Below are 11,497 nucleotides of genomic sequence, written 5' to 3'. Positions count from 1 at the left end.
TGTGTCAGTCTGTCAGCCATGCTGGTTCTCAGTCCTGCCTCTCAGCTGATCTCTGTGTTCATACAACAGGAGGGGACCAGGGCAGCAAACAGCTCTGCTGCAGCCAGGCAGGGACAGGACTAAGAGTCACCAGGACCTTAGGGTAGTGGTCGGTTGATCTGTACAACACAGCAAGTCAGAGCAATGCCTACTAGTGTACTGACTCATTTCCCTTCCTCCCCCCTTCCCTTCCTTCCCCCTGCTCTAACCTCTTGACACATCTCTGCTTTCTCTTGAAAGACCCCCTTCCGGAAAGGAAATTGTACAAGCCTAAGGCCTACAACTATAGAAGTAAAAAGTAAGTTTTTAGATACACAGACTCAGAACTAAAACAAGCCTGGGAAAGTCCAGATATGTCCAAGTTTTGTGGGACAAACTGACCCATCATTTAGACAAAACAGACCATAAAAAGAAAACAAAATGCAGAAACCAGTTTAAATTATTGGTATTGCTTCATGGGCCACCTGGCAAGAGAAGATAAGCCCCTGACTTCCCGGACACCCTGACCAGCATGAACTCTTTTGCAAACTCATTGTTATGATTATATCCAAATTAGGTAATATACACTTATGCCTCATTTAATCCACCAATCAAGTATCTGTAACCATGCGTTTGCTTCTGTAAGCTTGCTTCTGCTCTTCAGAATCCTATAAAAACCCGTCCCTAGCTATGCTAGGTGCGCCAGTCTTCCGAAATGACTGAGACACCTACAGATACCTGTGTATCCTGATCAATAAACCCTCTTACAGATTACAGCCTGTGGACTCGGACTGGTCATTGGGCTTGAAGATCTCCCTCCTGAGAGAAGATTCTCTCTGAGGGTCTTTCATTTGGGGGCTCGTCTGGGATCGGAGATCCTCTGCCCAGAGACCGCCGACCACCCACTGGGAGGTAAGCTGGCCAGTGTTTGTCTTGTCTGTCTTGCTTTGTGCCTTGTTCTGTAAATGCTCAGTTAGTTGGCTTAGAGGTAGGCCATTTGTATTTGTGCTGACCAGAGAAGGGTCGGACTTCTCACCTGCAGCCCTGGAAGACGTTTCAAGGGTAGTTGGAGCCGGTTTTTTCGGGTCTCAGCCCGTATCGGAAGGATACTTGGTTTTGGTTGGGGGAGAGGGATCCGGACCCTCGGTGCACCCATCTGACTTCTTACTTTCGGTTTTGCGCCGAAGCCGCGCAGTATTGGCCCTTTTCAGCGGCTGACATCTATAACTGGAAGCAGCACAATCCTCCTTTTTTCAAGGACCCGGTGGCTGAACTAATAGAGTATGTTTTTCTCACACATCAGCCCACTTGGGATGATTGTCAACAGCTCTTACAGGCTCTCTTGACTTCAGAAGAAAAACAGAGAGTGTTCCTGGAGGCTAAAAAGCATGTCCTGGGGGACGATGGGCGCCCTACTCAGCTGCCTGGTGCAATTGATGACCAGTTTCCACTCACGAGGCCAAACTGGGATTTCACTACGGCTGACAGTAGGGGACACCTACGCTTTTATTACCAGTTGCTCCTATTGGGTCTCTGAGGGGCTGCATGGCACCCTACCAATTTGGCACAGGTGAAACAGGTTTTACAGAGGGCTGATGAGACCCTCTCAGCTTTTTTGGAAAGACTTAAGGAGGCCTATCGCATGTATACTACCTATGATCCAGATGACCCAGGACAGATGACGAGTGTCTCTATGTCCTTCATCTGGCAGGCCGCACCAGATATTAGGGCCAAGCTACAGAGATTGGAGAATTTGCAGGGTTATACCTTGCAGGACTTGCTTAAGGAAGCAGAAAGGATTTTTAACAAGAGAGAGACACAGGAAGAGAAGGAAGATACATTACGTAGAGAGAAGGATGAGAGAGAGAAGAAAAGGAGCAGAGAGCAACAGTGGTGGACATAATACAAAAGAGATTGAGGAGGGGAAGGGAAGGAATAGAGGAAATATAGAGGAAAGGGGCACAGTGATTATAAGCCACTTAGGAAATGGAATAGTGTAGATGAGATAGATGGTTAAGGTGGAAGAGAGGAGAACCAGCTATGCCAAGGGCTAGGATATGTCTCCCAGCCAAACGTGGGGGCTGGGCCCAAGAGCCCTGTCATGTTGTCAGTAACCACAAGGGTGGATCTTTTGCAAAAGCAGAAGAGCAGAAGCCAGATCAGTAAAGGAAGTTGCTGGCCACAAGGAGGTGGAGATGGTCCTGCTCAATTCAGTCTTCCCCTTGAGAATGTCTGAGCATGTGTTTTTATTTACCCTGATTCTCTCGGGACTGCTGAGTGCCCCAGTGTCCCTAGACAGGGCAACCTCGACTTCCTGACGGCCCTGCTGGTCTCACTTCCTGAACAGAATCTGGCTATGGCTCGGATCCTCCTTCTTTTGCTGTTGGCAGCATGTCTGCACACTGGTGAGTGCTGGGGCCCTCATTAGCAGGGACTGAACCAGAGGAGGGGACAGAGTGGCTGGGAAAAGTGGGTGTCTTGTGTACAGTGTCTGGTAGAGGAGCCAGCCAGGTCTCTCTGCCCTAAGAGTTCAATCTTCAGAGTGAGCACAACCCAACCCTTCCCTCTTTTTTCTGTCTCCCTAGCCATAGGGACAGTCCTGCCCTGTGTCCCACCCCTCCCTTCCGATGAAGGCTCAGGATGCTCAGGGTTGTCCTTTAAATCCCTGCAGTGGCTTCAGATTCTCTCTGTCCTTCCCAGGGAAATGAACAGGATATCAAAAAAACTATGACTATGGTGTCTACCAACCAGAACACCTCTCTGGAGTCCAGGGTGGCTCCATTGAAATCCCCTTCTCATTCTATTTCCCCTGGGAGTTGGCCAATAATCAGTCAATGAGCATAGCCTGGAGATGGAAGCACTTCCATGGGAAAGGCATCTACAACTCCACCCAGCCTTTCCTTCATGAGCATTTTAAGGGCTGACTCATCATGAATAGGACACAGGGTCAGACATCTGGTGTCCTCTGAATCATGAACTTAAAGGAGAATGACCAGGCCACATACTTCAGCCGAGTTTTTCTTCGAAAAATTGAAGGCATGAAGTTGTGGCTGTCAATCCATGGCACAAAACTCATCATTCATGGTGAGTCACCATGACTCAGGCTTTGGCACCTGTACCTTCCTTGTTCCCTAGATATCACATCAGGGTCCACAATTCTGAGCTTCATTTCATATTCCTTTCCCTCATCTCTGCCCAAACATCTGCCACCAGCATTTTTCCTTGCAGTTGGGAGAAGTCTTTGTTGCCCCTATGTCTGTCATCCTCTGCTCAGACAGAATCAGAGTGGACTATCGGCTTCAGTACCCCATAGTTCACACCCTTATTGTCCCAAAACTAACTACAGTCCTGCCCTCTTTCACCTGTGACCTCAAGGTGAATATAAATCTCAGGGATGGAGCTGACTCTCATGTTTCTGTGGCAGGGCTCTAGTTGGTACCTCTGTGCAGCTTCTTCACATAGCTCCAATGTCAGCACAGAACATAAAGTAGGGGCCATTGGATGTTCTGGTGTTCTCAGGTCTAACTGTAACTGCCACATGTCACCATAGTCCCTCATTTCACCTCATAGTTCCCCAGGATACACCTATCTTCTCTCCCCAGTCTTTTCAATCATTAGAAAATGATTAAGAAAGTGTTTCCATTTCCATGATGTGGCTGCTCGGTCTTCTGATACCTCCAGCCCCTCTGATGCTGAAGGAACTGGAGTCCCCTGGATTGAGAGCCCTGAGCCCATTGTAGTGACTTGTGTTCCTGCATAGGAACCAAGAGAATCTGGGTCCTGTGTGTTGCTGCATTGTTTCCTTCAACCTCTCTCTGTTGCTCCCCATAACCACATTTTTTTTTAAAATGTGAGTATTTCTTTATTTCCTGTTTTCTTTTTATCTTGTTTATTTAGTTTATATCAGTTTCTCAGCTTGTAGCCCTGGCTTTTCCAATACTCACAATATAGACCCATCTAGTCTTGAACTCACACCAATCTGCCTTGCCTCTGCCTCCTGATTGTGGGCAGTACAGCATGTGCCACAACATCCTGAGGTGCCTCTTGACTGTCCGAAGCCAAACTATGGGAGGATGTGCACAGAGCAGTTATCTGTGTAGGCCACAGCTACCATGTTGACCTGTACTACAGCTACAATGGTGAACTGTACTAGAGTTTGATAGCTGCTGCCTGGACTTAGAGAGAAAATAGCCATTTTATGTATGTGTCTACTTCAGTCATTCTCTAATTTCCTAAAGGTGCAAGTCTTTTATAAAGTTCTTCATGTTCTGGGGACCCACATGCCTAAAAGTATATCATTGGTACTTCATAATTTTAATTATCCTATTTTTATGAATCACAATGAAATACCTGAAATATGTGATACCTGATATGTAATCCATGTTGGGATAATGATACACAGGTCAAGAACCCCTGGTTTAGAATTCGCAAATTGGTAAATATTGGGAAAAATTTTCTCAGTTATGTGTGTAAAGCAAAGGAATGTATTCTGCCCTGGACAGAGCTGCACACGAAAAGCTAAAATTGTGTTTTTTCTTTTTCACATTTTGGCATATTCAGTGTGTATGGCAGGTGTGTGTGTGTGTGTGTGTGTGTTTGTGTGTGTGTATGTGTGTGTGTTTGTACATATATTTATGTATGTAGTGGCTACAGGAGAGCCTAAGTTCTCATCCACCTTGTTTTGGGGGACAAGCTCCCTCACGGGCTTTAAGTTTTTCATGGAGGCTAGGTTGGCAGGCCAGTGAGCCACAGGCACAAGTCTGTCTCCACCTCCTCAGCTCTTGGATTACATCACTTGCCTCTGTTTGACACAGAACTAGACACATAGACAAGGTTACCTGTCCACTCACAGGGCTCTGCCTGCCTCTGTCTCTTGGGCTAGGAGCAAGGGTCATGCATACTTCACCAGGTTCTTGATATTGATATTGGGGACCAAACTCAGGTTCTTGGGTCCAAGCAGCAAACTCACTATGAACTAACCATATCTGTATGTTATATATATTGAGTGGGAAAAAAAAAACATCGCTGAATTTTTCTAATGTAGTCATGTGTGACCCAATGTAAATTTGTGAACACACAGCCAGGACAGTTGGGGACTGTGCATCTAAGCTTGTTCTTCTGGAGTCTCCATCTTAAGCATGTGTTCCCTTCCTTGTGTGAAATTCTAACAGCTGTTCTGTATCCCAAATCCAACCGAGGACACAAGGTGTGAAACTCATCCATTCCTCAGTTCATCCAGGGAGGATTTTCTCACTTCTCATCTCTCCACAGCTCTCACTACTACCCCAGGGAGCCCCTCCATCATCCCCTCTGCAGTCCCCACAGCTGGCCTGGGGACACAAGGGGCCAGAGGAATCCTTCACTGCTGAACCTGGGAGCCATGGTTGGGATGGTCATGGCCAAAGTTGTGGTCATCATCCCCCTCTATGGATGGATGATCTTCCTGTGGTGGAAGCAAAGGTAAGTGGTCCAGGAGAGGCCTCACCCGAGCTCCCCTACTGGGAGTGTTCTTAGCTGTGGGAGATGGAGAAGGGCAGGGAAAAGTAAAAAGAACAGAAGGAGGGAAATTTGCCTGACCTCCTCAAGAACTGCATGGAGCCTGCTGTCCTTCCTGACCACCTGGAAATCAGAGGAGCAAATGCAGATGAACACAGCGCCTGCTCCAAAGGAATTCAAGTAGCCATGTAAGAACCTCAGGGGCTGAATGTTCATCTGTAAGAACTGAGTCTGCTGTAGAAGAAATGAGGGTAGACCAGCTTTTGCAGATAACACGTTACAGGAAGTGATATGTATAAGTAGAGACACCACTTTGACTTGGGCATGTGTAAGTAAAATGGAAATTAATGGACACAGAAAGAGAAAGAAATGTGTATGGAGAACTTAACACTACAACAAGCAAGAGTTGGACACTAGAGATCTCACCCTCCTCAGCGAAGTCATGAAACACCCATTGTAGTGTCTCAGTTGAAGTGATTTTTCCACAAACAGTCACATGAGCATGACACCAGGAGCCATATAAAGAGTTGTCAGATGCTAGGACAGGCTGATGAGCTAGGATCCCTGTGGCTCCCTGTGCTGCCCACCTTATGTACTGGATGAGACCAATGAGTGACCTTCCTCACAATCCAGAGAGGACAGCTCCTAAAAGAAAATTCCCAAGGTTGTCCTCCAGCAGCACATGAGTGTTCACATTTGCAAATATTCACATGTGGTTATGCTCTGTTCAAAGTAAATTTTTGAAAAAGATTAGGGATGTACTCTAAATTCAAGCATATTTTCAGAACGGAAAATTTTATACGTTATGTCCCTCCAAAACATACACATACATACACAACACACAAACAGACACACACACTGGAAAATACAGTGTTCTTGCAAAATCCCATTACATTTTTGTATAAATAAATTGTCTTCAAATATTTATGGGTACTCTAAGAAATAAAAATGGGGACACAGTGGGGGACAAAAAATTCCAGCCACTGTGAAATCCAGAGAGGGTAATCAGGGGTTCAAGTCTATCTACAGTTACATAGCAAGCTGTAGGCCACTGGTCTCCAAATATCTTGTATACCCAACACAAGACCTACATGTCAACTGAGTTCAAAGCTGATTTAAAGCCGTTGGGACTACAGGATAAGGATAGAGATGCATAGATGGTGGAGTGTAATGGAAGTTTTCAAATGAACATTTAAATGTGTATCCCACTCTTTCAGACAGGCTCTGCCCTCTGTTATTGTAAGTAGAAGAACTGAGAGGTGGAAGAGCTGCAGCCTGAATGACCGCAGAAGTCTGACTGTGATTAAATCCCTGAGTCTGAAACTGCAGGATGCAGCAGCCTACACTGAGAGGGACAGCTAGAAAGCAAGATTTCAGGGAGGCAAGAGGGAGACACAGTGAGTGCAGAGCAGTAAAGGCAGAGATTTGTCAAGAAGGCAGAGCAGGGAAAAGGACAGTAAGGGAGACAGGATATCAGTGAGTTCACTAGTAGTCATCTGACATGCTGTGTTATACAGAAAGTAGGCTGATTCCTGGTGTCAGGTCCTGTTGATTCTCAGACCTGTGCCCACCTGGATGCGTGATGCAGACATGTGTGATGCCCTGGTCCCCTCCTGTTGTGTGCACACAGAGAACAGCTGAGAGGCAGGAATGAGAACCAACATGACTGACCCACTGACACAATTTCTTCTCCTACAGGCCAGCAGAGTAAAGCCTAAAGTCTAGTAAGTTGAGTGCCTGTCATCTGAAGGGACAGATGAGGAGCTGCTTGGAAGTTTACTATGAGAGGCATGGAAGGGAGCCAGAGCGATGATTCAGTCAGAAAATCATGGCACAGTGGTAGGAGGACCTGAGTTTGATGGATCAGGAGCTTGCACCCAGGAATGTGGCAGGAATTTGCAATTCCAACCCTGGTCAAGCAAGAGACAGGCAGAGACAGATTGGCTGAACACCTAGTCTAGAACAACTGGTGAGGTTCAGGCCTCTGAAAGACTGTGTCTTTAAAAACGAGGGGTAGTGCTCAAGGTGATAAATCATGGGCATAATATTTTCCAAATTGATGTTACCTGAAATATTTTAAATTACACATTAAGGAAGAAACATAGTATATGCCAGTGAGATAGCTCAGTCAGAAATGGAGTCTGCTGCCTAGCCCAGTGACCTGGGAATGATTTCTGGGGACCCAAATGATACACAGAGAACACTGTCATCTGTGTCTCATGGTTGGCCACCAGAAAATGGTAACAAATAATCTTTTATTCCTTAAATAACAGGCTCCCCAGTGCTAGGATCTCTCACCAGGGAGGCAAGTTCACATCAAAGTAGGTGTTGGTGATCACACACCCTGCATCCCACAGCCTTCCATGTCTTCTCGCTGGGAGTCAGAGCTCGTGGCTGCAGGATTCTCCTGTGAAAATCACCATTCTTTAATTACCCCCACTTCTGCCATGGGGGCGTGGATACCCTCTCCTTGGAATCAAGGTCCTCCTGTGTGTCTCTGGGCCTGAGAGCCTGACTGTGCTGTTGTCTCTCTGCTCATGGAGTTATTGACACTGTTAATAAATACCTTACTCCCACAATCCATCTCAGTGTCTCTCCTGAGCCCCCATCCCTTCCCCTTCCTGACACTTCTTGGAGAGTGTAGACTGTGTCTAGGGTGTAGGTCACTGGGATAGGTTTAAGGGCCATGGTGTTCATTGAAACTCACAGCCTGACAATCAGATTTCTCTTCTTCTTTACTCTCTGGATGCTGACATCTCATGTAGAGCCCCCCCCGCAACTCCACATGCTTCACATCAAGTGTGAGAGCATGGCTTGCTTGTGTCCCATGTTGAGCTTTCTTTACTCACAAGCCCAACTGTATATACTCACTTTCTCATTTCCTGCCATGTTGACGTTCTGCACTCACGGTTCTCTCCTAAAATGGAAATTTGTCCCAAGTCCAGTCTGTTCTAATGTTTGATAGTCAGCAGGTCACCTTATAATAAAAATTTGTGGGTACACAGGAAACCATCCACAGTGACCCAGAAGGAATGAAACCATGCTTCTCATGAAAGAACAATTTCATGGCCATGCTCGATAGAGATCTACCAACCATAGTGAGCCATAAATGAAGAAGTATGGATACAGCTCCAGGTCTCCAATCACAAGCCTCAAATGAATATCATTCATGGGTCTTTCTTTGGTCATTGGGAAGCCATTTGGTCATGAGGAGGTCACCAAAACTGATGTGGCTAATGTGAAGTGTCCTGGAACAGTTGTGAGATGTCTACTGTGGTTGTGACTGCATCCTAGCCCCTGAGACTGATCTCAGCAGCTCTCATGGGCATGGAGATATTGGGTATTCCTGGTGTGTTTACACAGAAGGCTGCCAAGATGCTGGTCTGTCCATTCATCTCAAGGAGTCTCATGCACCAGAAAGAAGGAGCCTTAATCCACTTGTTCAAATGGTCATGTGACTTCTCAGGTCTTTTTCCATTGAATAAGAGGGAAAATCGAGAGATAAGTCCAGAGCAAAGACTTAGAGAGCCAAGATTCTCATCTCTACATATGTGCTTAAGGTCAGGTTGTATACACTTAGGCAGCCTGTCTCTCTGGTCTGCCAAAAGGGAACATTATGTTCCAACTAGAAAGTAGATATGGGCTTCTGCCCTGGTTACAAGTGTTTGGAATTGATGTTCCCTAGACTGAACTGATCAGTAAGAAAAAGGACTAAAAGAAATTGGGGATCATATCATTCCTGTCATCCCAACAATTGACAGGTAGTGATGGGAATATTATCAATTGTAACACTGATTCTCAACGTGTGGGTCACCCCCTCTTTGAAGCTAGGAGAACCTTTACACAGGAGTCAGATATCCTGAATATCAGATGTTTATAGTATGATCATAACTGTAGTAAAATTACAGTCATGAAATACCAATGAAATAATCCTATGATTGGAGTCACCCAAACATGAGGAGATATCAGAGCATTAGGAAGATTGAGAACCACAGAATTAGAGGCCATTCTTGGTATTTCTTGAGTTTAGGCCAGCCTGGGTTACATGAGACTCTGTCTTTAAATCAACAGCAAAGCCTAACAACAATGAAATCAGTAAAGTGTGTCATTAGAAAAGGCCCTCACTTAGCTCCCTTTTCGTTGGAGATGGATACTTGAATATGATACTTAGCTTCTCTCCAGATTTATATAAAATATAACGTGACTAGCAATACTTCAGTTTATGTGTGTTTGTTTTTGTTTTCTTCTTTTTAGAGTAGGGGGTTTCTGTATTATATACATCTGATTGTCCTGGAACTTGCTTTGTACTCAAAGTCTGGCCTCAAAGTCAGAAAATCTCCTGCTGCTGCATCCTACTAAATGTACCGACATGGTAGGGTATTAACACTTTCTGGTTTTTTGTTCATTTATTTGTTTTGGTTTCGGTTTGTTTTAAGCTAAATATAATAACCCTGAGGAGGGGGTGTGAGTTTCTTAGCTTCTGTGACCACAAACTTGATGACATACCTATAAATGTCTCTGTCCTTGGCTATCAGCAGATGTTGGGGGAGACTGAACTCTTTCCCCAGTCCCACTCATTGGACCTTTAGAACAAAGTATAGAGTCTCTTCCTGGGGACTCCCCTGGACAGGTGTACAGGCAGGAGCTCATCTGAGGCTGAGGACCAGGTCTACACCACCAGCTGCCATCCTTCCCCCACCCTCTCTAGCTTCTCCACTCTGTCCCTGCACCAGTCTGCCGGGTAACTTTGTGACCACACTCTGGATCTTTGTGTCATCACTAGGGAAGAGAATTCAATGAGTGTATGTGTAAGGATGTGGTGACAAGAAGGGAGAAGACAGGGACAGTTTTCATCTATGAGGGTATCTCCTGGGCCCACAGAGCCTGCAGTATGTGTTACCTTAAGTATGCCTCTGGAATTGGATTATCTGCAGAGAAACAGGAAGGGTATAGCCTGTTTTCTCCCCCTGCTGTTATGGGATAAGTTAATTAGTTATAAAGTCAGAGAGTCTGAATGCTGTGAACAACATCAGGAACTAGAGTCTCCAGAATCATATAGCCTCATCTCATGGAGGCCTTGTTTAGTCAGGATGATGATGGGCAATATGTTGTAGCAGATCATATGTGAAAGGACCCTTGCATGGTACATGTTTGAGTTCCAGTACCTGTGTGTGCAAGACAGTTTGGGGCCATGTATGGAAGTGCAGAGGACAACCTCAGGTATGGTAATTAGCAGCACCATCGAAATTCACCATCAACTTTGTGTTTCTCTTTTGATTGGTTGGTGTTTTGTTTGATACAAAGACTTTTGTAAGTTTGGCTGGGATTTATTGTTTATGTTGTTGGGTTTTTTTGGTTTGTTTATTCTTTGACACAAGTTTTCACTCTGTCCTCTTTGCTGTCTAAAATCTGGATACATACACCATACAGCTTCAAACTCTATGAGATCCATGTGCTTCTGTCTTCTTCCTCCCAAATCTAGACTTGTATGCCCATGACCAATGTGGGTTACAATATTTTAAATGATATTTACTCATTCATTTTGGGGTAGGTAGGGAAACATGTGCTACTCCCTCAGCATCACTCATATTCCTATCCTGCAGGCTGACACTTCCAATGGTCCTGTGATATGCAAAAGCCCTGTGTGCACACCAAAACCACAGACTTCTTGTCCCAAGAATAGATCATGATTTGAGATTAAGAGTCCAGCAGTTGGCAGCAGTGCAGCTGAGCACAGGGAGCAGTTGGCATCCTTAGACCCCACCAGACGCTGCTGTATTAAAAACGTGGGGTCCAGCAGCTGACTTATGGCAGTCTTGTCAGGTCCAGGCCCTCCTTGTGTGAGTTAGTAACCAGATGACCTTCTACCCAGAGACCTCAGACAGGCAGGGTAAGGTAGATTAAATCTGGAGGTGAGTGCTCATGGCCACGAGGACATTCTTACCTCACTGAGCCAAAGATGTCATCTGGTAGAGTGTGTTTT

The 11,497-nt window shown here is 45.5% G+C and overlaps 1 long non-coding RNA gene across 3 annotated transcripts in view; it reads right to left on the bottom strand.

The window, feature by feature from the left end:
• LOC134481165 (uncharacterized) overlaps nt 1–10,220 on the bottom strand; it is an 18,122-nt gene extending 7,902 nt beyond the window's left edge. For 2 of the 3 annotated variants that reach the window (XR_010056488.1, XR_010056487.1), the window contains exon 1: nt 1–155. This exon is cut by the window's left edge and continues 47 nt beyond it. This is a non-coding gene — a long non-coding RNA (uncharacterized LOC134481165). Of the gene's footprint in view, nt 156–10,020 lie in introns of those variants that run through there. The other variant, XR_010056486.1, reaches the window with a different exon arrangement.

The sequence above is a fragment of the Rattus norvegicus genome, chromosome 12 (genome assembly GCF_036323735.1).
Source record: "Rattus norvegicus strain BN/NHsdMcwi chromosome 12, GRCr8, whole genome shotgun sequence".
In the NCBI taxonomy this organism is placed as follows: Eukaryota; Metazoa; Chordata; class Mammalia; order Rodentia; family Muridae; genus Rattus; species Rattus norvegicus.
Note: the sequence above shows the minus strand (reverse complement) of the source record. Positions and strands in the feature narration are given on the sequence as shown.